This window comes from Narcine bancroftii, chromosome 14 (assembly GCF_036971445.1).
Source record: "Narcine bancroftii isolate sNarBan1 chromosome 14, sNarBan1.hap1, whole genome shotgun sequence".
NCBI classification, from domain to species: Eukaryota; Metazoa; Chordata; class Chondrichthyes; order Torpediniformes; family Narcinidae; genus Narcine; species Narcine bancroftii.
In genome coordinates this window covers 30,170,807-30,192,986 of record NC_091482.1, presented here as the reverse complement: position 1 = coordinate 30,192,986, position 22,180 = coordinate 30,170,807, and the positions used below count along the sequence as shown (strand labels likewise).

At 45.5% G+C, this 22,180-nt stretch overlaps 1 long non-coding RNA gene across 2 annotated transcripts; it reads right to left on the bottom strand.

The window, feature by feature from the left end:
• Positions 1–4,435: 4,435 nt before the first annotated feature.
• Positions 4,436–20,601, bottom strand: LOC138749999 (uncharacterized). 2 transcript variants are annotated; one of them, XR_011349001.1, is made up of 3 exons: positions 19,208–20,601; positions 13,270–13,415; positions 4,436–5,757 (listed from the first exon to the last, which is right to left on the bottom strand). It is a non-coding gene; the product is annotated as an uncharacterized lncRNA (long non-coding RNA). The 2 variants fall into 2 exon arrangements; XR_011349002.1 differs by lacking the exon at positions 4,436–5,757 and adding an exon at positions 6,772–6,887.
• Positions 20,602–22,180: the final 1,579 nt, after the last annotated feature.

The window sequence follows — 22,180 nt, the reverse complement described above, 5'->3', positions numbered from 1 at the left end:
TTTCTGATTTTCAGACTCGTATGAATCCAAATAAACAATACATTTTTCCAACAATAGTGTATATCTTGCAGAGTCTATTTTATTCCCCTCCCCCTCTCCCCCACTTCCTGTACTCTAACACAAAAAACATTCTATAAATCAAACAAATACAAAGATCAGAATATCGTGAAAGGCAAAAACCTTTAAGGGAAATTAAGAAGAGCCCAAATAAACTTAATAAGGAAAAAAAATGCAAGAGCCACGATCTCAAACATTTCACTACTGTTACGGTTATTGTATTCACTATATCTAAAAGGGGGTAGAATTACATCTGCGCAGCAATGTGCTGCAGATAGGGTTGCCACACTCTAACGAATGCGCCATATTTCTTCCTCAAATTGTACGTGATTTTCTCCAGGGGAATTCCGTATTCCAACGTATAATATTTAATTGGGAGTCGGTCTTCCATGTGACCGCTATACACTTCCTGCCTGCCGACAAGGCGACCTTCACAAACTGAATGTGGTACCTGGACAGTTTAAAACTCATGCCCATAATATTTCCCAGAAGGTACAATTCCGGATCCTGTGGAAAATCCACCTTTGTAATTTCTTTTTCAGTCCCCCAGGTCCTCCCAGAAGGATGTCACCTTTGTACGCAGCCAGGTTGAATGGATAAAGGTTCCAATCTCTACACCTAAAGCACATTTCTGAGATTTCTAGTTTGGATTTATGTAATTTTTATGGTGTGAGGTACAGTTGGTGCAGGAAATTGTATTGCACCAACCTGTACCTGACAGTAATAACTGCTGTCATGCTGTCCAGACACAGGTTTGACCAACACCGCTTGCCCAAGTGAGAGCCCGGCTTTGGGCTTTCACTTTGGATTAGGAGATACATTGTAGAGATAAAATTACACATATTCTCCTTTCGAATTAGTTTTCATTGTCACTACACACAGGCAGGGCCACAGATGGTCCCAAATGATCCCTTAAGAAAGATCTTAGCTGAAGATGGCAGATGAAAGTTTTATGAGGCAAATCATATTTATCCCTCAGCTGTTCAAATAACATGAACTGTCCTTGCTCTTAACAATCCTTGATACAGCTGATTCCCTCCCGGCACCAGGTATCCAGGATCTTACTAAGATGTTGCAAATATTGACTGTGAGCAGCCTGCTCAAGAGATCTCGCCCATAAATCCTTTCGTCATTGAATGCATTTTTAATGTTGGTATTTTGGGATGTACAATGTTTCATTATGAAAAATGACATGCTGCTGTCTGACAATGAATACCTTTAATATTACCCTTTTTCTTTCTCTTTGGCTGCTTTCAGCATTTCTTCTTCAGAGCCTCATCGTTTCATTCTGTGTCATTAAAACCACTTGTTCAGCCAAACAATTAACAAATTGATTTTTACAAGAGAGGATTCAGACAATGTAAAATGTGGAATGAGCTTCCCAATCAAGGCCACAGAGAGAAAAATCTAGACATTCCAATTGGAACTCGGAGGGATCTAGGAGCAGACTGTAAAATTACCAGACAGAATCCACGATGCTGGCATGTGGACGGGCAGCAGTGTAGTGCTTACACACGTCCTTTGAAAGCAGTAAATTTTGCTGAAAGACTCCCAAATCCTAGTAATATAAACAATTTCATTCAAAGGGGAACAAATATTATTGTAATCTAATTCACTGGTTCAGTTTGTTTGCAAGTAAAACAACTGCTTCCCAGATGTCAAATGCAGCCTAGAATCTAATTGAGTTCACTTGGTGGTGCAGTTATTGGATTATTTGACTGGGATTCCCACAGGATGAGGAATCCAGAAACACGAGTTTAAATTCAATTAGTTAAGTAATCAATAATCTAATAAAAGATGAAAGGCTTAGGCCCGGCATGTCGGTTATGCATCTTTATGCTGATTTTCTCCAGCATTTTTCTGTAATCTACAATCACAGCATCTGCAGACTGTTTTGTTTAAATAAAAGAAAATCAACTTTCAATAATAGTTACCATCAACCTTGCCAATAAAGGCCTCTGAGGAAAGGGAATCTGCCACCTGCTGATCTGCTCCACACTGAACTGGTTGATCGATTCAGTTATCCCAAAGGTTTAATTTAATTTTGAAGCTCCCTGAAGACCTGGAACATAATATGATAGGGATGATTTATAATTTCAAACCTAATTATAAAGGGGTTGGGGGGAGGGGTAGCTGGTCTTTATAAATTACATCTAAATTGTAGGGATAGTTCCCTGGACAGAATTAAAAAAAAAACGATGGGAATAGGTTTTTCAACAGTTAATTTCTGAAACTACATGGGTTTCTATTCTGAAGCGAGTACATTCATCCTCTTTGTGCCAGACACTCATTAAGGTTATACACCGGGCCCACTATTCCAAAGTCCAATTGTCTAAATTCTATTCTAATCTTTCTTCTAAATGTGATAAATGTGTAACTGAAGAAGGAACATGGTGTAACGGTTGCTCACGGCAGCACTACTGAAATGAAGCGCGTCCGCGCAGCGCGAGGGTGAACCAGTAACTGAACTTTATTCGAATCTCTTGCGCTACTTTAAGGGGATGACCCACTTTCTGTCTGGGGTGCACTGGTCTAAGGGAGTGACATCAATGCATTGCAGAGTCACTGCCTGCCCAAGGACACACAACCAGGAAGTGGCGACTTCTCTTGGGCAGTGCATGTCGCCAAACGCGGGCTTCTCCTGAGAAGGGAAGGGGAGCATGCGTCATCTTGTCTCAACCGACTGGGGCAGCAGTTCGGCCCATCTAACCGCACAATAGTATCATATGTTATGTCCCTCCCTTTCCAGTTTTTGGGAAGGTGTATTCTGTACCTTGTCTTTAGTTCTAAACCTTACTTTGACTCCAAATCTTTTTCTTGCTCTTTTTGGAATTAATGGGGCTCACAATCCCATGTAGTTTCCCTCACTTCCCTTATCACTAGAAGGGGCATATTAATGAGATAGAAAGATGCTGTCTCTCCCACTCACACTTAATGGTTGTCTGATATGATGGCATGTCTGACTTTGGGAAAAATGAAATGTTCCACGACTGAAATTAATCTTAATTTTGTTTCTTTATGGGGTTCTTTTCTCAATTATTTTCAAAATTTGTGAGATTAGTTTCTGGTTTTTAACCCCATTGTTTACCTTTTTTTATTGTTAGTCGTGGAATGTTTGTGTTTAGCCTGTAGCCTCCGAAGGGAGGGGATGGATAATTAGTCTAGTCAGCTGTTTTACTTCTTTTCAAGAAAGGTAGGTTTCAATACTATTTTTATTACTATGTAAGATTTGTTAATATTTTATTTTATTGCCATGTAACATTTATTTGATGAAACCAATAAAAATATTGAAAAGAGAGTTGTACCAAAGCTACCAACAGGATTTGAGGAAAGGCAGCTGCTATTTGGAAACACCATTCATTGCACAATTGTCCCAGGTTAACAAACCATCGCGATTTATCAACATACCACTTTTCCTCCAGTGTGACTAGGTCTAAATCCCAAAATTCCCCACCAGCAACTTCTGAGACCTTCAGAAGACAGGTGGGCACCACCTTCACAAAAACATTGATCCTTTGGATTCCATGTCCCTGTTTTCAGGGACTACCAACAAGCGCATATACACCATGTCCCGGTTTTCGTACTGTAACTATTTACCCATGGATCTGGTTTGGAAGTATATATGGAAAGGTTAAAAATGGCTGGAGTCCAAGGGGTTAAAGATAGACAATAAATGCTGGCCTTGTCAGTGATGCTCCAATCCCAAAATAAATAAATGCAGTAAAACCCCTGTTATCCAGAATTCAAGCCACCTTAAGCAACTGGCAAAAAAAATTGAGGAAAATAAATAATTTTAAATAAATAAGAATAAATAAATTTTAAATTAAAGTTTAAAATTGTAAAAGTACATTATCTCTGAAGTAATACAAACCTTTGGTGAAGATGGGAGCAAATATCCAGCCAGCGGAGTGAGGGCCTTGGCTGGTGCTTTACTCATAGCAGATGTTTGAATAAAGTTGTGATTGAATAAAATAACGTCGCCCAGGACGAAGAGCTGCCTGTTGGGGTGTCTCTCTTAAAGTGTCTCCTTATCCCTGCTTAGTAAGAGTTTTTATTAGCATATTATTAGTAAGGCTTTATTTGTTAACTTGGGGGAGGGGGAGTTAATTATGATGTTATTGTTTGTCTTTCGGGCAGCTCCGTGGAAGGGGAGGACCTGCGGTGCAGCGACAGTTAAATGTTTTCGAAGAATGTGACTGAAAATGAAGTAAAATGCTTTTAAGATTTATGTATACATGCAAGTGAAGGTATGTTCATTGTAAGTACAGTATTTTTGTCTTGTAAACTGTTTATTTTTAATGTTGGTATTGTAAGAGTGAGTCTCAAGCAACCAGAAAACTCACTTATCCAGAATCTACATATTCTCGAAAGTGTCAGTTATCAGGTATTTTACTATATATAGAATAAGTAACAGCTTGCTTGTACACAGAACAATATTAGCAGAATTGGCAAGTCTACAGCGTGGAAACTATTTAAACTCCTGCAGCTTAGTTTGATTTGACCAATGGCAGCTCCCTTATCACCAGCTCACGCTTAGTCCTGAATGACAAGGGCAAGTTCTGTTCCTTCAGTTGCTTCCGCCTCTGCTCTTCTAATGGGCACATGTCAGGTGGGTACAGAAATCAATCCATTCCAGCTTTTATGCTATAATGACACAAGGGGCCAATCAACCTGTTTAGGCTCTGCCAGCACCCTATTGGTTCTACTCCACCCTGATGCCCTCAAAACCTGCAACTTGTTATGTTGCACACATGCTCCTCTGCTCCTCTTTGATTTTCTTTTTGCCATTAACTACACAGAGGTAACTTACGTTAGCTAATAAATCTCCCATCCTGTCTTTGGTCTGTGTTTGGATCCAGGTAAAGACCATCCACTCATTTTGGTTCCCATCCTAAATGTGGTTGTTTGCAGATCAGGTCATGAAGAAGCCTCACTCTGAGGGGTACCCATCAGAAAATGTGTGGCAGGTGTGTGCACTGGTGAGTCAAGGAGTGTATGCGTCCAATGCTCCCTCAAAAATCCAGAGGGGGAAATTTAAAGTAGAACTGAAGTTATCAACCAATTCCACTGCCAAGCAGCCACAGGCAAATCTGCCTGGCATGGTCTGCCGTTGGGAACATCTTGTGACCTGGTCTCAGTGCAGGATAAACTTCAATGTGGGCAGCACATTTTTCACCACCTTGTGGTTGTTTCTTGTTTGCTGCCGGCTGAGCTAATTCAGCAACTTCTCCAAAGCTGATATCCATTGGCTTTCTTAATCTGATGGGTTAAAATGAGATCACCAACTGTTCCAGGATGTGAGAACCGAAAGGGTGTGTGTCGTATAAAGAGTGGAAAGGAACTCAGATATTCCTATACCCCTTCTCCCACATCTCAAACTTAATTAAAACAGTCCCTGCTTTCACTCTGAGTTCTCCTATCCCTTCCTTTCCTCTCTTCAAGTCAATCCCTCCATTTTCTTCTCAAAACCTGGCACAGTTTTCAATCCCATTTTAACTCATGAGATATTGGAAACTTGTAGATTAGGGCTTGAGGCAGAGCCAATGGATATGAGCATTAAGAGAAATTGCTGAATTAATTTAGCAGGATGCCATGAGCTATATGTTCTTCCCAGTAAACAAGCAACAATCACAAGCCAGCGTACATCTTCTCCATGATAAAACCAGAAATGCGGGAGATGCTTAACAGGCCAGGCAGCATCTGTGGAAGAGAAAAAGAGTTAATGTTTTGAGAGACACGCGGATTTCAGGTCGGGGATACTTAATTGGAGTTTGAGCATTTTTCTATTTCAAATTTCAAGCATCAGCAGATTATTTTGAATTAGAATCTGTTCCATACTCTCCTGTGATTTTGTTTTCCATTCTTTTTAAAGTTAAATTTAAACATGCAGCATGGTAATAGGGCATTAAAGCCCACATGCAGACACAGGGAGAATATGCAAACTCCTTACAGACAGCGTGGGATTCAACTCAGGTCTCTGGCACTGTAATAATGAGGTGTTAATCGCCCTGATCTGTATGCCTGGACTTATTTAGCCAATGTAATTTAGTGTTGGATTTAAAAGAATAATTGATTAAGTTTTATGTTCGGAGGACATTTCCAAACATCTATCACCCTTTCTTTGTAGAAGTATTTCCCTAACCACTCAAAACTATGCTCCAACTCCTATCCTCCCTGTTTCTGGATTCCCAACCAGAAATATTTCTCCCACAGATTCCCTTCAATATCTTTTGAGAACTCAATCCTATACTTGCAAACGTCAAGGGATTCAATCCTTGTTTGTGTATTCTATCACTAATATGCCCCAGACTCTGAAGTGACCTTCCAGTAAATACATCCTCTGAGGTCACCACATAATTACCAAGTTGCACTGTCCAAAACTGTTTGCAAAACAGATATGATTAACCAGACCTTTATATCACTGTAAAGGTTTATACTCTCAAATTCTAGTTCCCTGGAGATAAAAGGACTGTGTTATTATTTTCTGAAAGATTAATGTCATGAACTCTTATGTTTCTGAAATTCCACTGCTTTTAGGTTGGCACTATTTAGAAAGGATTCTCTTTCATCCATTTTAACTTGAAAGTGGATCATATTATTTAGACTGCACTGAAAACCACTTTGCCTATTTGTTTCATTTAATATCCATTTGGAATGTTTCGACCGCACTACATACAAGTGTGCAGTTAAACACAGCTCCAGCCACATCATTAAGTTCGCTGATGACATGACCGCGGTGGGGCTGATCAGTAAGAATGACGAGACATTGTTCAGAGAAGAGGTGCAGTCACTAAGGGACTGGTGCAGAGCCAACAACCTGTATCCGAATGCTAAAAAAAACAAAAGAGATGGTTATCAAATTTAAGAGGGCTGGAAGGAGCATGCTCTGTTGATCATTAATGACCCCACCATTGAGGTTGTCAAGAGTATCAAGTTCCTTGGAGTACACTTGGCGGAGAACCTCACCTGATCCCTTAACACCAGCTCCATAGCCAAGTAAGTCCAGCAGTGCCTCTACTTCCTGCAAAAGTTGAGCAAAGTCCATCTCTCACCCTCCATTCCCACTACATTCTACAGAAGATGTATTGAGAGCATCCTGTGCAACTGCATCACCGCCTGGTTTGGAAGCTGTACCACCTCGGACTGCAAGACCCTACAGATGATCGTGAAATCTGTGGAAAAGATCATTGGGGGCTCTCTTCCTACCATGAAGGACATTCAACATTCAATGCAGGTGAAAGAGAATAAACATTGTGAAGGACTCCACACACCCCTCATGTAAACTGTTCTCCCTTCTGCCACCTGGTTGGAGGTAGCATAGCACTCGGGCCATCAGGCCCCTGAAATCCCAGATCATTTGTAGATAGGGTACCATGTATTGTTGCTGTAAAAGTCTTAATATCTTCATATTTTAATGTGGTTAACTATTTTAACTTATGTAAACTATGTAAACGTGCTTAATGGTCCTGGGGAAATGCTATCTCATCTTTACCATGCAAGCATAGTATGAACGATAAATAATGGTGTGTGGTGCGCTGTTAGACAGAAACAGACACACACAAGATAAAGACTGAACAACAGGCTTTAATCCACAAAAACCTCCACAGAGGCAGGCTGGCTGTGGCTGCAGAAACTCTGTGTGAGGCTGCGGGAGGCCGGCACAGGCTTATATCCTGGAGGGTGATTGACACCCGACTGGGTGGGGCTTGATCCATTCAGGCCGACTGATTGGCAGCCGCCCAGGTGTTGTCCTGTCCCTTTACACTCCTGCAGGTACAAGATTTCCCCCTGCAGTAGGCTGGTGGTGTACCACCACATTCACCCCTTTCTTTAAAAATTGTCCCGGGGGGGGCGGTGGGCACAGTAACAAGGAATCACATCAACTATGTACACACAATATTTACAGGTTGAGATGATTCAATGGCTGCTGGGGTATCTGTGACCATCGTAGGACTGGTTCCTGATCACTGGTCAGAGGGAAAGTGGGGGGGCTGGCGGCATGGGTGTGTGTGGCTGGTGTGGTGTCACGCAGAGGGGTGGCCAGGGGAGGTGTGGTCAATGTATACGGGTCATATTGGATGGGTGGGGCGGCGGGATCGTCTCCTAAGGCTGAAATGGGCCCCTGGTGGTCAAGGAGGCCCTGCGTGCCCCATAGTTGCATGGGGATGGGGGTGTATGCCAGGTCAGAGTCATCCTGGATTGGAAGGTGGTGTGGTGTGGTGGGTGCTCCTGCTGGTGCCGGGTCCCTGGTTCAGACAGTGTCCTCCCTGCCGCTGCTGAACCTAACGTAAGCGTAGTTATGGTTTGCATGAAGGAGGAAGACCTGCTCCACCAGGGCTTCGGCCTTGTGTGTCCATACATGCTTATGCAGAAGCACCAGTCACGGGGATGTGAGCCATGCTGGGAGTGACATTCCAGTCGCCAACCTCCTGGGGAATGAGAACAGACGTTTGTGAGGGCTCTTGTTGGTAGCCTTGCACAGCAGTGACCGAATGGCATGGATTGCCTCGGGAAGGACGTCCTGCCAGAATTCAACGGCCCACCCTTTTGACCTGAGAGCCAGGAGGACTGCTTTCCAGACCACCCCATTCTCATGTTCCACTTGGCCTTTGCCTCTTGGGTTATAGATTGTCGTGTGATGCCCCTCACCATCAGGTACTGGCGCAGCTTGTCGCTCATGAAACTAGACCCCCGGTCGCTGTGGATGAAGGCGGGTAGCTAAACATGGTGAAGATCTGCCCCAGGGCCCTGATGACATTGGCCGTGGAGTTGTCCGGATAAGGGATGGCGAAAGGGAAGCGTGAGTACTCGTCCACTACAGTGAGGAAGTAGATGTTTCAGTTCGTGGAAGGCAGGGGCCCTTTGAAGTCCATGCTAAGACGCTTGAAAGGCCGAGTACAATGTGGGTCTGGGGAATGGGGGCGGAAGAAGTGGGGTTTACACTCCGCACAGACCCAACAGGACTCGGTCATGTCCCTGATGTCCCTGATGGTGTATGGCAGATTTCAGGACTTGACAAAATGATACAACCATGTGACGCCCGGATGGAAGAGGAACTCATGCAATGCCTGCAACCTGTCATCATGCATAGACACGCAGGTGCGAGAGAGGGCATCAGGGGAATCGTTAAACTTCCCAGGGCGGTACTGGATGTCATAGTTGTAGGTTGCCAGCTCGACTCTCCAGCGCAGGATCTTGTAATTCTTTATCTTGCTCTTGTGGGAAGTGTTAAACATGAAAGCACGGCCCACTGGTCTGTGAGGAGTGTGAATCTCCTGCCGGCTAGGTAGTGGCGCCAGTGGTGGAGCGCTTCCACAATTGCCTGGGCCTCCTTTTCAATGGCGGAGTGCCCTAGCTCGGAGCTGTGGAGGGTCCTGGAAAAGAAGGCGACAGGGCACCCCCCTTGATTGAGGGTAGCAGCGAAGGCCACCTCGGAGGAATCACTCTCCACCTTGAAGGGGAAGTCCTCATCCACAGCCTGCATCGTGGTGTCCACGATGTCTTGCTTGATGCGGGTGAAGGCTGCCTGCACCTCGGGTGGGAGGGGAAAAGTTGTGGCTTGGGCCAGTGGGCGGACCTTTACCAAGAAGTGAGGGACCCTCTGCGAGTAATAACAGGCCCAAGCACCTGCGGAGGGCCTTTAGCGTGGGGGGGGGGGAGAGGTAACTCTTAATGGGTGCATTCTTTCCGGATCTGGGCCGATGACTCCATGGGCCACGATGTACCCCAGGGTGGTGCTGAACACACACTTTTCCTTGTTGTAAGTGAGGTTCAGCTCCGTGGCAGTCTGGAGGAATTTTTCCAGGTTAGCATCGTGGTCCTGCTGGTCACGGCCGCAGATAGTGATGTTATCCAGATATGGGAATGTCACCTTTAGCTTATGCCCGTCTACCATGCTATCCTTCTCCCACTGGAAGATGGAGACTCCGATCATGACCCCAAAAGGAACCCGCCGGAACTGGTACAGGCGCCTGTCCACCTCAGAGGCCGTGTAGGGCTTGTCCTTTGGGTGGATAGGGGTTTGGTGATATACCGACTTCAGGTCAATTGTGGAGAAAACCTGGTGGCAGGCAATCTCATTGACCATGTCGGCGATGCTCGGCAGGGGATAGACATCCAGCTGGGTGTACCAATTAATGGTCTGGCTGTAATGCATGACCATCCTCGACTTAATTCCCCCTTTGACTACAAGGACTTGGGCTGTTACTGGGCTCTATAACACCTTCCGCCAAGAGTCGCCGCACCTCTGCCTTGATGAAGTTCCTGTCTGCAGCGCAATAGCGCCTACTTCTGGTGGCGATCGGCTTGCAGCCTAGCGCAAGATGTGGGAAGAGCGCCAGTGGGGTGATGCGCAGTATGGAGAGGCCCAGTTTGGCTAGGGCTGGTAGGTTGGCGTGCTGTGCAATGTGAGTGGAGGTTGGGGCTCCCCGAAGGCAAGGGTGGCACTCTGTAGGTGGCACTGGAAATCCAGGCCCAGGAGGAGTGGTGCGCAGAGCTTGGACATGACTGGGAGCCTGAATCCTGTGTAAGTCTCCCCTCCCACAATTATATCGACTGAGCAGTGCCCGAGGGTACCAACAGTCTTATCCTTGGTAGCGAGGGCGATTGAGCAGGTGGTGGGGTGGACCTTTAACCTTTGGGGGTGGGCCACACTTGGGTGAATGAAGCTCTCGGTGCTGTCACTGTCCAACAGGCACTTTGTTACCTGCCCGTTGACTTGCACGTTCATCAGCGAGCGCCTGAGATCGTGGGGAATGTCCCTGGTCAGCGTGGTGGTGGTCAGGACCATCTCGGAGTCAGAATTGTCGCTATCCGGAGGGATGGGGAGCATCGATAGGGTGGCCTGGGCATCACCCGTGTTGACCATGTTGTTCTCAACATCATCGGGGGCCCTCCGTGTTGGGCGCTGCCAGGCCCAAGATGGCAGCAGCATGTGGAAAGCCATTGCATGGCTGGCCTCCTTCCCCAGCCGTATCCGCTGAGCTGGGGGAAGTGACATCATCATGACCGGCGGCAGTGAGATAATTATGCCAGGCAGAAGTAACGTCATGCCGTGAGCCGGAAGTGACATTGCTGTAGTTCTCAGTGAGCGGCGCGTGCGAGGGCTGGTGCAGATGCTTGGGGCACATGCTGCTATAGTTGCTGGCAGGGCCGGATGTTGTGCAGTCAAAGTCGGGGAAGACAGAAGTCATCACGTGGACAATGGCGCTGTCTGACACGCGCATGTAGGGGGTCCCGCGGGGGAGGTAGGGAGGTCATAGAGGGCCGCTGAGCTGCCGGCAGGTTTAGAGAGGCACACTTTTGCAAAGTGGCCTTTCTTGCCACATCGGGAACAATATAAGTTCCTAGCTGGGCAGTTTTGGCATGATCGTCGATCTGATCCACACCAGGACCCACAGTACTTACAGGGGCACCGGGCGCCTGCCGCAGCGACGTACTCCTCCCCAGCTCGGCCTGGGGCTGCAGCTGCAGTGTGAGAGGGCCATGAGGAAGCCTGGGGAAACCAGAATTCAAGGCTTTTACGTGCAGGGCTGCTGCTTCCAGGGTTTGGACCACTTCCACAGTCCTGGTTAGGGCATAGATGTTGTCTTCTTGCAGCTTTTGCCTAATGGCCCTCGAACGTAGCCCTCGGATGAAGGCATCCCGGATCAGCCTCTCAACCTCCTCTACACCTACCCCGGGTTCAGCCAGACACGGTTGGGCCAACTCTCACAAGTGTCCCAGGTAAGACTCAGCTGTCTCCCCGGGTTGCTGGACTCGGGTGTTGAGGAGACCACATTCATGGGGGGCTTGTACAAGTTCTCAAGAGTTTCCATTGTGCGTGGAGCAGCCTTTTGTTACCTGGAAGGCTCGGGGACCCAGCTTTGACTGGAGTAAGACCAACCTCTTCTGATCAGAGTCCAGGATGTCGCCCTGATGCGCCTCGATGATTGCCTCGACTGCATGCTTCCAGATCTCGAAGTGTGTCTGGGCTTCCGGGTGGCATGGGTCGACCTCGAGGCTCCCTGCGCACAGGATTTTTTCCATGGCAGCTGTGGGAAAATTTTGTGGATTAAATTGTGGTGTGCTGTTAGACAGAATCAGACACACACAAGGTAAAGACTGAACAACAGACTTTAATCCACAAAAACATCCACAGAGCCAGGCTGGCTGTGGCTGCAGCAACTCAGTGTGAGGCCTCGGGAGGCTGGCACAGGGTTATTTCTTGGAGGGTGATTGACACCCAACGAGGTGGGGCTTCATCCATTCAGGCTGACTAGTTGGCAGCCAGTCAGGTGTTGTCCTGTCCCTTTACATTCCTGCAGGTACAAAGGATGCCCCCTGCAGTAGGCTGGTGGTGTACCACCACAAGGTGGTTTGACTTGATTTGATCTTTTTGACATTGGATGTGTTACATTCTATTCCGTCATCCGTCTTCTACAAACGCAATTAATACTTGTGGCTTGGACCTGTATCCAGGCCAGAAACCACTGATCAGGCCCAGCCACATTGTGTACCTCCCTCTTGACCCTTCTCTCCATGTCCTTCATCTGTCTCAATTTCTGCATCAGGCTGACAATTGTCATACACCTCTTGTGAGAATCTGCATCGAATAAAAGTAACTTATATGGGTCTTCAGCAAATTCGTTCAGGAAGTCAACACAAATAACACTGAGTCGAATTGATCAGGCGGGACCTGTTCTTGCTAGCTCTCTCTTATCAGTTGAAAAATTATCCAAGCTTCCTTATCTTCAGAGATGTGTCTTTTCTGAGAAAATATAAGATGTATTTTCTGCGAAAAGCTATCTCCCGGGCGCGGTGGAGATTTCTGATGAAAAAGGAAACAATGAGGGATACCCGACCACTGTGGCAGGGCCTAAATGCCATGACCTGCTACAAAACCAAATCTGATGAAGTAGCAGATGGCAAAGCTTCTCTCCCAGAGGAACTCAATGTGACAACAGTAACAGCAAAGAACTACCCCTCCACTCCCTCACGTTCCCTGATGATCCCAACATGTCTGTATCTGAGGATGACATGCGTACTGCCTTCAGGAAAGTGAATCTGAAAAAAGCACCCAGCCTGAACGGAGTACCTGGTCAGGTTTTAAAAATCTGTGCTGACCAACTTACCAATGTATTCATGGCTCAATAGCTCACTCCTGATGGGTATGGTACCCATCTGTTTCAAACAGGCGTCAATCATTTGAATGCCCAAGAAAAGTGCACTAACCTGTAGAACTGACATCAACGGTGATGAAGTGTTTTGAAAGGCTGGTGCTGAAGGATAACCGGTTGAGTGGTGACATAAATACATTCCAGTTCACCTATTGTAGCAACAAGTCTATGGCGGATGTCATCTCACTGGCCCTGTAACACCTGGACAGCAAAGATGCATACATAAGGATGCTCTTTATCGACTACAGTTCGATATTTAACACCAGCATCCCATAAAAACTGATCAGCAAACTCCAAGACCTGGGATTCAACACCCCACTGTGTAATTAGATCATGAATTTCCTCAACTCCTAACCTCAGTCAGTGAGGATTGGTAAGAACATCTCCTCCACAATCTCCATCAATATTGGAGCACTACAGGGCTGCATTTTTAGCCCCCTGCTCTACTCACTTTACATGATAGGACAATAACAACATCTACAAATTTGTTGACGATAGCAGGTGAGTGGGTTGTATAAAGGAAGGGGTTGAGTTAACATGCAGGAGAGAAACTGGAAACTTGGCTGAATGATGCACCAACAACAACCTTGCACTCAAATGTCACAGAAACTAAGGAGCTGATCGTTGACATCAGGAAGGGAAAGTCAGAGGTATCCAATCCAGAGATCATTAGGGGATCAGAGATGGAGAGGGTGAACAAATTTGTTCTTGGGAGTCACTATCTCGGAGCACACTAATGGCATTGTGCAGAAAGCACGTCAGCGCTTTTACTTCCTCAGGAGTTTGCGGAGGTTTGATATGACATCGGAAACCCTGGCAAATACCTGCAGAGGTGTGATGGAAAGTTGCTGACCAGCTGCATCACAGTCTGGCATGGGGACACCAATAGCCCTGCAGAAGGTAGTGGACACAGCCCAGGACATCACAGGCAAAGCCCTCCCCATTGAGAATGTCAACAGGGAACACAGCTGTGTGAGAGCAGCACCAATCATTGAGGATCCCCACCACCCAGCACATGCTATGTACTCGCTGCTGCCATCGGGAAAGAGGTATAGATGCCATAAGACTCACACTACCAGGTTCAGGATCAGCTGCTCCCCCTCCATCATCAGACTCCTCAACAACAAACTCAATCATGGACTCCTTTAAGGACGTGCATTTATTGATAATTTTTTATTTTTTCTGTATTGCACTGTCAGTTTGTTTACATTCATTATCTGTTTATAGTTTTCTATTCGTTTATATGTATATGCTGCATAAGGATTTTTCTTGTACTACCAATAAGTGGTTATTCTGCCTCGTTTGCAGAAAAGGAATCTCAGGGTTGTATGTGATGTCACGTACGTCCTCTGACAATAAACCTGAAATCTGAATCTGAGACATTATGGTGGAAGTGCTGGGTTGGATCTTCAGCATTATTGCCACGTGTTGAGGATACTTTCTCAACCTGCATGGTATCTCTGATCAGAGTGACTCTCCCATTCATCCAGAAGAATGTGGAAATCTTCAACACTAATGTCAATGTGGTTCGCATTACACGGCACAGCTTTAGCGGAAACTCAAACGTTTATCACGTGGACTCTTGGGCTCCAGGTGGCCTTGTGCAGATTCGAAAATGATCAAAGGATTTCAAAGGTTCAGATATCTTTTGCCATCAAGTCTCCAACAGAATTAGACTGCTGAGCTCCCAGCACCAGTAAATGGAGGCGGCACATTAAGAACAGTGGATGTCCCTCCTTAGGATATCACCATTTCCCTTCCTCAACCAATTTCCAGCACGGTGCTAGTGGGTCACTGAATGCAGGCCCACACTGGCTATTCAAGCGCCCAGAAGTGATGACTCTGAGCTTGAAGAAAGCAGCCTTCAGTGTAAACCTGGCTCACTAGCTAAATACTCACTTCTGTTTGGGACAGTTGTCCCCAAACCTAGCCAGTAACAAGTATTTACAGAGCTGAGGGAATGTTGCCCTGTCAAAGATGTTAGCCTTCAGGTGAAATGTGTGAGTCTTTGAAAACCATTGACCATAGAGGATGCATACATTATGGCAGTATTTCACAAATGAGAAGAGAAATCCTTTCTGCTCTCTTGTTCATTAGATACCTCGTAACTAACTATAGAAGAGTAGATTTTCTGATCATATCCTTACTGCTTGTAGGACAGAGTGTTATGTTAATAGCGATAACATCACAAAAATTTTTAATGAATCTGAAATATTCTCTAGGTTTTGAAAAGGCGCTGCAGGGATTTTCAGTTAGGAGAGCTCTTATCAGAAAGATAGTGATTAAATATTATCTTGAGAATGGTATCGAATGGAAGGCAATGATGTTTTTGCACTTGGTATCACATTTTGGTAAAGTGCAGTTTTATCATAACTTCTGAGTCATTAGGATTAGCTTGGCCCGGATAAAGGAGTTATCCGAGTGGTTTCTATGTTCTGGGCAGTTTGAGGGATGTGGGCAAGTTGGAGAGGTACTGTGCGAGTTCTCAGTGCACGAGGCCAGAAAGTCACTTGATCCCTTGTGCCTATTGCTGGAAGGTACCCAGGTGGCTCTCTCTCCTTGGATCAAAATGAAGACCTGTTTCAGTGGCAGCCCTCACTGGAGAGGTTATGAGGTGTGCAACTGATTGCTGTATTGCAGAGACCATGTCTGAAATAGATCATTGGGAGCCACAGACTTGTTGAGATATCTGAAGCTTGACTTTAGCATTGATTTTCTTTAATTTATGATTTCCTTTAGACCATAAGACCATATGTAGGTACAGAACTAGGGCATTAAGCCCATCCAATCTACTCCACCTTCACATGACGTATTTTTCTTCTCAAACCCAATCTCCTGTCTTCTCCCCATAACCTTTGACACCCTAACTAGTCAAGGACCTATCAACCTCTGCTTTAAATATACCCAATGACTTGCTTCTATTGCTGTTCGCGGCAACAAGTTCCACTGTATCTCAGTGAGGACGTGGAAGGAAGAACAGGAGATGAAAGATTAACTTTAGTTGGAAAGCCTGCTGCAAAGACTGAATTCTGGGGGGGATGTCATTAGTCACGTATGGTGTGCACAGATAGAAATTTGCCGAAACAAGAAGACTTTAGTCACCAAAGGATTTGACGCAGAGAGGTGGAAGTCGATTGATATTTTCTTTCTGATAAAATCAGCACAGAGTTCCCATTTAAACCGAGTACCTCATCCATTTTGACTTAATTAATTGCTGATGGTGAACATCTCAGCTGCAGATCAGAGATGGGGGAACCTCTGATATGGAAGTAAACAAGATGCTGGGTTCCAGTGCAGAATACAAAAGTGTTGGAGAAACTCTGTAGGGCACGAAGCATTCAGAGTCAGTCAAAGGCAATTGGCGTTTTGAGCCCTTTTTCAACAGTACACGAAATCAGGTAGATGCCTCATATAAAAAGTGGGGGGGGGGGGGGAGGGGAAGGAAGGGGAGAACAGAGGCTAACAGGTAAGAGTTTAAAGGTAGATACAGGTGGGAGGGGAGAGGACAGAGGTGTATAAAGGTAGCTCTCTGATCGAAGAAAGGGAAGGGTTGAGGAGCAGAAGGAATGGAGACTGAGGGATGAGGGAGAGAGAAAAACTAGGAGAGGGGTTCCTGGCAGTTGGAGAAATCTATACTGGTTTCATCTGCTGAGATGGAATATAAGATGCTATTCCTCCAATTTGTGGTATCTCAGGAATCACATGGCCAAGCTCTGACTATTTCTGATCTCGGGCACTTGGAATGTGCAGGGTTAAGTGGTTAAGAGTGATAAATAGATTTTCCTTTCTGCTTCATTCTGTTATTTCAGAATAGAGCTTCCAGTCTTGCTAAGTCACAAGAGATTCATCTGATATCTCATTGCAGATGCACCTGCCATCTCTCACAGTCAAACAAGATGCCTGATTTAAACCTTTATATCGCTGCTTATCAGAACTGTTAACCAGAGAGGGAGAAAAACCAGAGAACCTGATTCTGGATGTTATCCAGGAATTTCTTGCTGGGTGGGGCATTTATGCTGATGACAGGTTTATGCTTGGCTATAACTGCTAAACCCATAAATAATTCACTAGAAAATGTTTATTGTCATACGGTCCAAAATTCAGTGGTAGAGCTTTTCTGTTAGCAGTCCAGCTAGACATCTCAAGTGTACAGATGTGCAGTTATGAGAGAGATCGATGGGTACAGGATAGAAATATGGTAATTTTATTCCTTTGAGGATTATTCAGGAATCTGATCACGGCAGAAAGAATCTGTCTTTAAATCTGATCGTATATAATCTTTTGGATCTTCTTCCTAATGAATTTTGGGTGTGGGTGGAGGGGGGTAGGGTGAAGAGAGAGTAGCCAGGGAGCGATGAGTCTTGCAATACGTTGGCTGATTTTACAAGGCAGCGGAATGTACAGATGGAGTTGATGAGATGGAGAAGGACGGCTTGTGTGATGGTCTGAGCCAAGTTCATAGCCTTCTGCAGTTTATCGAGGCCTTGCAGAGAGCAGTTCCCGTATCGCGCTGGGATGTATCCTGATTTGCACATGGCATGTCATATTTCCTCAGGATTTCAAGCAATTTCATGGCATCGACGTGGGTGGACCAGGGCAAGTTTACCCTGGGAATGTAAGGCTGTCTATTATCTCTACCTCAACAGCGCAAGATACCGGCCGCGGAATAGGTTCCACCCATCTTCTGGGCCTTCAGTAGCTGCAGGTTCCAATTGAAAAGGATTTATATTCAATTGCAATGAAACCTCTTGAGACACTTTACAAGAACTAAGTTAATAAATGACACTCAGTCAAAGAAAGAGAAAGAATAGTTGACCTTGGAAAATTAAAAGCAAAACATAAGGAAAGCACATGAGCAAACATGGACTACTCCTCCATGGCACTTTGGTACAAGTCTGGATGTTCTTAGAACTAATCTTGGCAAGTGTACCTCAAAGGTTGAAAGGATAATTTTATTGTCACATAATAATACATGAAAATGTAATGTTCATGACATTTGCCATGAGGCAAACCAAGTGTCTCCATGACAATGCCTCTAACAATGGGAGAAAGAGAAGCAAAAGCGAGTCCCTTCAGAGATACTGAGTGCCCATGGATTCACCTACAGTGCTCCCGCAGCCTCTGCAGCCAAAAAGACTCCAGTTGAAACCTCCAGTATGATCAGGAAGCCTTCAGCACCCAAGGCCCTTCGAGAGCCATTCTTGCCCTCAGCACCCTCTCAAATCCTGACTCTGATATCTGGTTCCAATGAACCAGTCTCCAGTAGTGTGCAGCCTGTGTGGTCCTTTGTCCGAAAGTCACAGGCAGCTCACAGTCTGTGTGGGTCTTTCAGCTGCTGAGCCCCTGCCATGTTCACCACCAATGCTTCTCCTTCTTAATGTGGGGTGGGGGGGGGGCATTCTCCCCATTTTTGGTGCCCTACGTGGTCCACTGCTCCCATGGAGTCTCCATCTCCTTGTGATACACAGACCAGCACAGGCACTGCCATTTTGGACACAACCTGTACGGAGCCATTGGCGTTAAGACCGGTCAGTAACACTCTGCTGAATAGTGCTGTATCTCCGCTCTTTGCTCTTTTCGGTCTACACCAACAGCAACACTGTTGTTACAACAGTGCCACCTTCTTTTTGATGGAAGTGCTGGACATCAATTCTTCAGAGAAACACATAGGACAACAGAAGCTAGGCTGGTGTAGCGTCTTCGATCAATAAAATAGTCGCTTGGAAGCTAAGTGAGGCGTTTGTCTGCGACGCATTTCTGAATAGATCGGTAATGAAGCCCAAATTAATTTTCATAAACAGTCTTTATTAACAAACACAAAAGGACTAACATCTGTCGTATCATTCCATATCAATAGCAAAAACTGTTGTAGAAGAAAATAATGTTTCAGTGCAATACCGATTAATCATAAAGTAGCGAGTAAAGTTCTAACGTCTGTGAAATGTTCTAACATCCTTGCAATGGTCTACAGAAATGATTGATGCCTAACTCACCTTCTTCGGATCACCCAACTGATGACGTGGGCTAACGAATCTACTTTTCAATGGGCGCAAACCCCTGCGCAAGCTCACTGCAGAACGTGCTGGCTCCAACCACTTCCTGCCAGGGCCGAACCAAACTCGCAGGCCCACAGACCCTGACGCACCGCCAACGGCCAGTAAGGAACGAGCCTTTGGCTCTTACACCGGCCCCTAATTATTATAATGAGATGTAATGTGTCTAATAGTAATTACATAATTATGAATAACAATTAACCACATAACATGTTGCTGGTCTTACTTCAAGGCAAGTAGCCTTGAAAAGAGTGATCTTTACCACCACTCTGTAGTCTGCGTAGTGGGCAAAATGCAAAGTACATAACAAATAAAGTCAGTTTGGACTTGTCAAAGTTCTTACATCTCCCATAGAATTCCTCACAGCTTTTCTTTCGAGTTTAACATGAGGCTTTCTTCAACATTCTGCTTCTCATAGTAAGAATTTGAAGTCTTAGAACCAGATTTTGGAGATTTATCTGATCCTCTCGATTTTAATAAAGGAGTCTTTTTAACCTTCCCTGTATCATTGTCTTTCTTTTCTGAAGTTGGTCATAGTCAAATGACATTAGTTCTTTAAACTCATCAACAGCTACAGTATTTGTAGAATCCTTCTGGAAAGAAGTAGACTGTTTTTACTTATGGCTTCTACAGATTTTTTTAACTGCAGCTTCTTCAACCTCTCTGGCTTCTATTGCCTTTTTCTCCAATTCCAGATCCAATTTTGCAACTTTCAATTGAGTCTCAGTTTCTGACAGTATATTTTGAGGCCTTTTTATTTGATTCTCTCTCTGCATTCAATTCTTTTGATAGGAAAGTAATTTTCTCATTATCTTCTGAGAAGTTAGAAACTTGATCTGGAGTGAAAAGATCATGTGATACTTTGGTACTTCTGCTTTCAGTCCTGCTGATAGTAAACTCAGTCTTTGAATTTCTTCATCTTGCTTGTTACACGTTGCTCAAGTGCAATATCTTTTTATTTCTGCATCATTATTAGCTGGGCTTTCAAATTACATTCTTAATTGTTTTCTGTAGTCAGCTGTCTTGAGTTATTAACTAAATGACTTATTCTCTTTCAGAAGATGTATCTTCTCCTCCAATCTTTTTCATCTTGATAAAACTGAATCTTTTTCCTCAATAACTGTATTTGTTTCTTCTGCTATCTGGCTTTGGCAATTCTATCTACTGTGATCGGTGTGGTGTGCAGCGAACAAAAGAAAAGAACCACACAGAAGCTGTGAGTAAGTTGAACCAACCAACTGACTTTACTGAAACTCTCCAAGAGCTTATCAGCATCACTCCCATGATCCTTTACGGCCCCTCCTACTGGGACCATTGTGATGTCAGCCCAGTGTGAATCTGCACCTCCATGACTCAGTTCACTTGAGGATTAGTGCAGCTCATTACATGACACCCTCTTTCCCCACCCCCCCCCCCCTTCAGAACCGGTGTTCGGAGGTGCTGAGTCCACAGTTCATAAACAGCTCATACATATGGGAGATCAACCTCTCTGCCACGGGGCTGGAACAGTTATTGGTTGCTCGAGGTCAAGGTGTGCTGGTTTGAGATGGTCGACCATGAACGTTTCCTGCCAACCCTCATTGTCCAAAAGCCACCTATTCCCTTTGTGTCGCAACACCTTGTATGGACCCTCGTATGGGTGCTGAAGGGGCATCTGGTGTGCGCCTCTCCTTATGAAGAATTCGCAGTCTTCGAGGTCCTTCGGGATGTAGGATGGAGCTGAACCATTGTGTGAGGTAGGGACGGAGGCCAAGGTGCCCACCTTCTAGCAAAATCGCATTAGCAGCACTGTAGGTGTTTCCTCCTGGCCACAAGCCACTGGCACAAATTCGCGTGGGACTGTCAGCAGGGCCATAGACAAGCTCAGCGGAGGACATGGCCAAGTCCTCCTTCAGCGCTGTGTGGATGCCAAGGAGAACCCAAGGCAGCTCGTCCACCCAATCTGGGTCTCGGAGACATACCATGAGGGCCATCTTCAAATGCCTGATGGAACCTTTCCACCAGGCTGTTAGATTGTGACTGGTAGGCCATGATGCAACTGTGTCCCTAGGAGGTGTGCCAGCACTACCCATAGCCCAGTCATGAACTGTGACCCCTTGTTCGACATGATATTGGAAGAAAGGTTGAAATGGGCTACCCAGATGAGATGGCATAATTGTCATGAATGTGTCCAAGAGTGGGACAGCATCTAGCCATCTAGTGCACCTGTCCATCGTCTGTGTGTCAGCGGGAAAGACTGAAGAGGGGTTTCATGTGCTTCTGCACCTTGGATGTCTGACAGTGCAGGCAAGTTCTGGCCCAGTGGCCGACCTGTTTACACAGGCCATGTCACATGAATCTGTCTGCGATCAATTGAGTTGTCGCCTGGATGGAAGGGTGGGCCAACCCATGCAGCACGCTGAAGACGCCACACCTCCATGCGGAGGGAACGATGGGCCACAGATCAGCCAGTGGACACGTGACAGAGAAGTGTGGCTTCAGATGGCCTAAAACACACGTCTTCCAGCTGTAGCCCTGAGACTGCAGTGAGTTAGGGTGGTATCTCGCTGTCATGCTGCTGGGCCACTGTAAGTGCTGTATAGTCGATTCCTTGGTACAGAGAGTGCATAGATAGGGCCGACGTGGGACAGAGCATCAGTGACTAGGTTGTTCTTGCTTAAACTGTGCTTGATATAAGAGATGTAACCAGATTTTGGAGATTTATCTGATCCTCTTGATTTTAAGATACAAGAGATATAAGAGAGGTGACATTGCTGCCTTGCTGACCACAGGTCCGACACCTTGGCGAAGGCAAAAGTGAGGCACTTGTGATTGGTGAAGTCCATGAAATCCTGACTTTTGACCATGGTTGGTTTGGCAAACTAATGAATGGCCTGAACCTTTGGTGGAAGAGGGACCACTCCGTGTCAATCA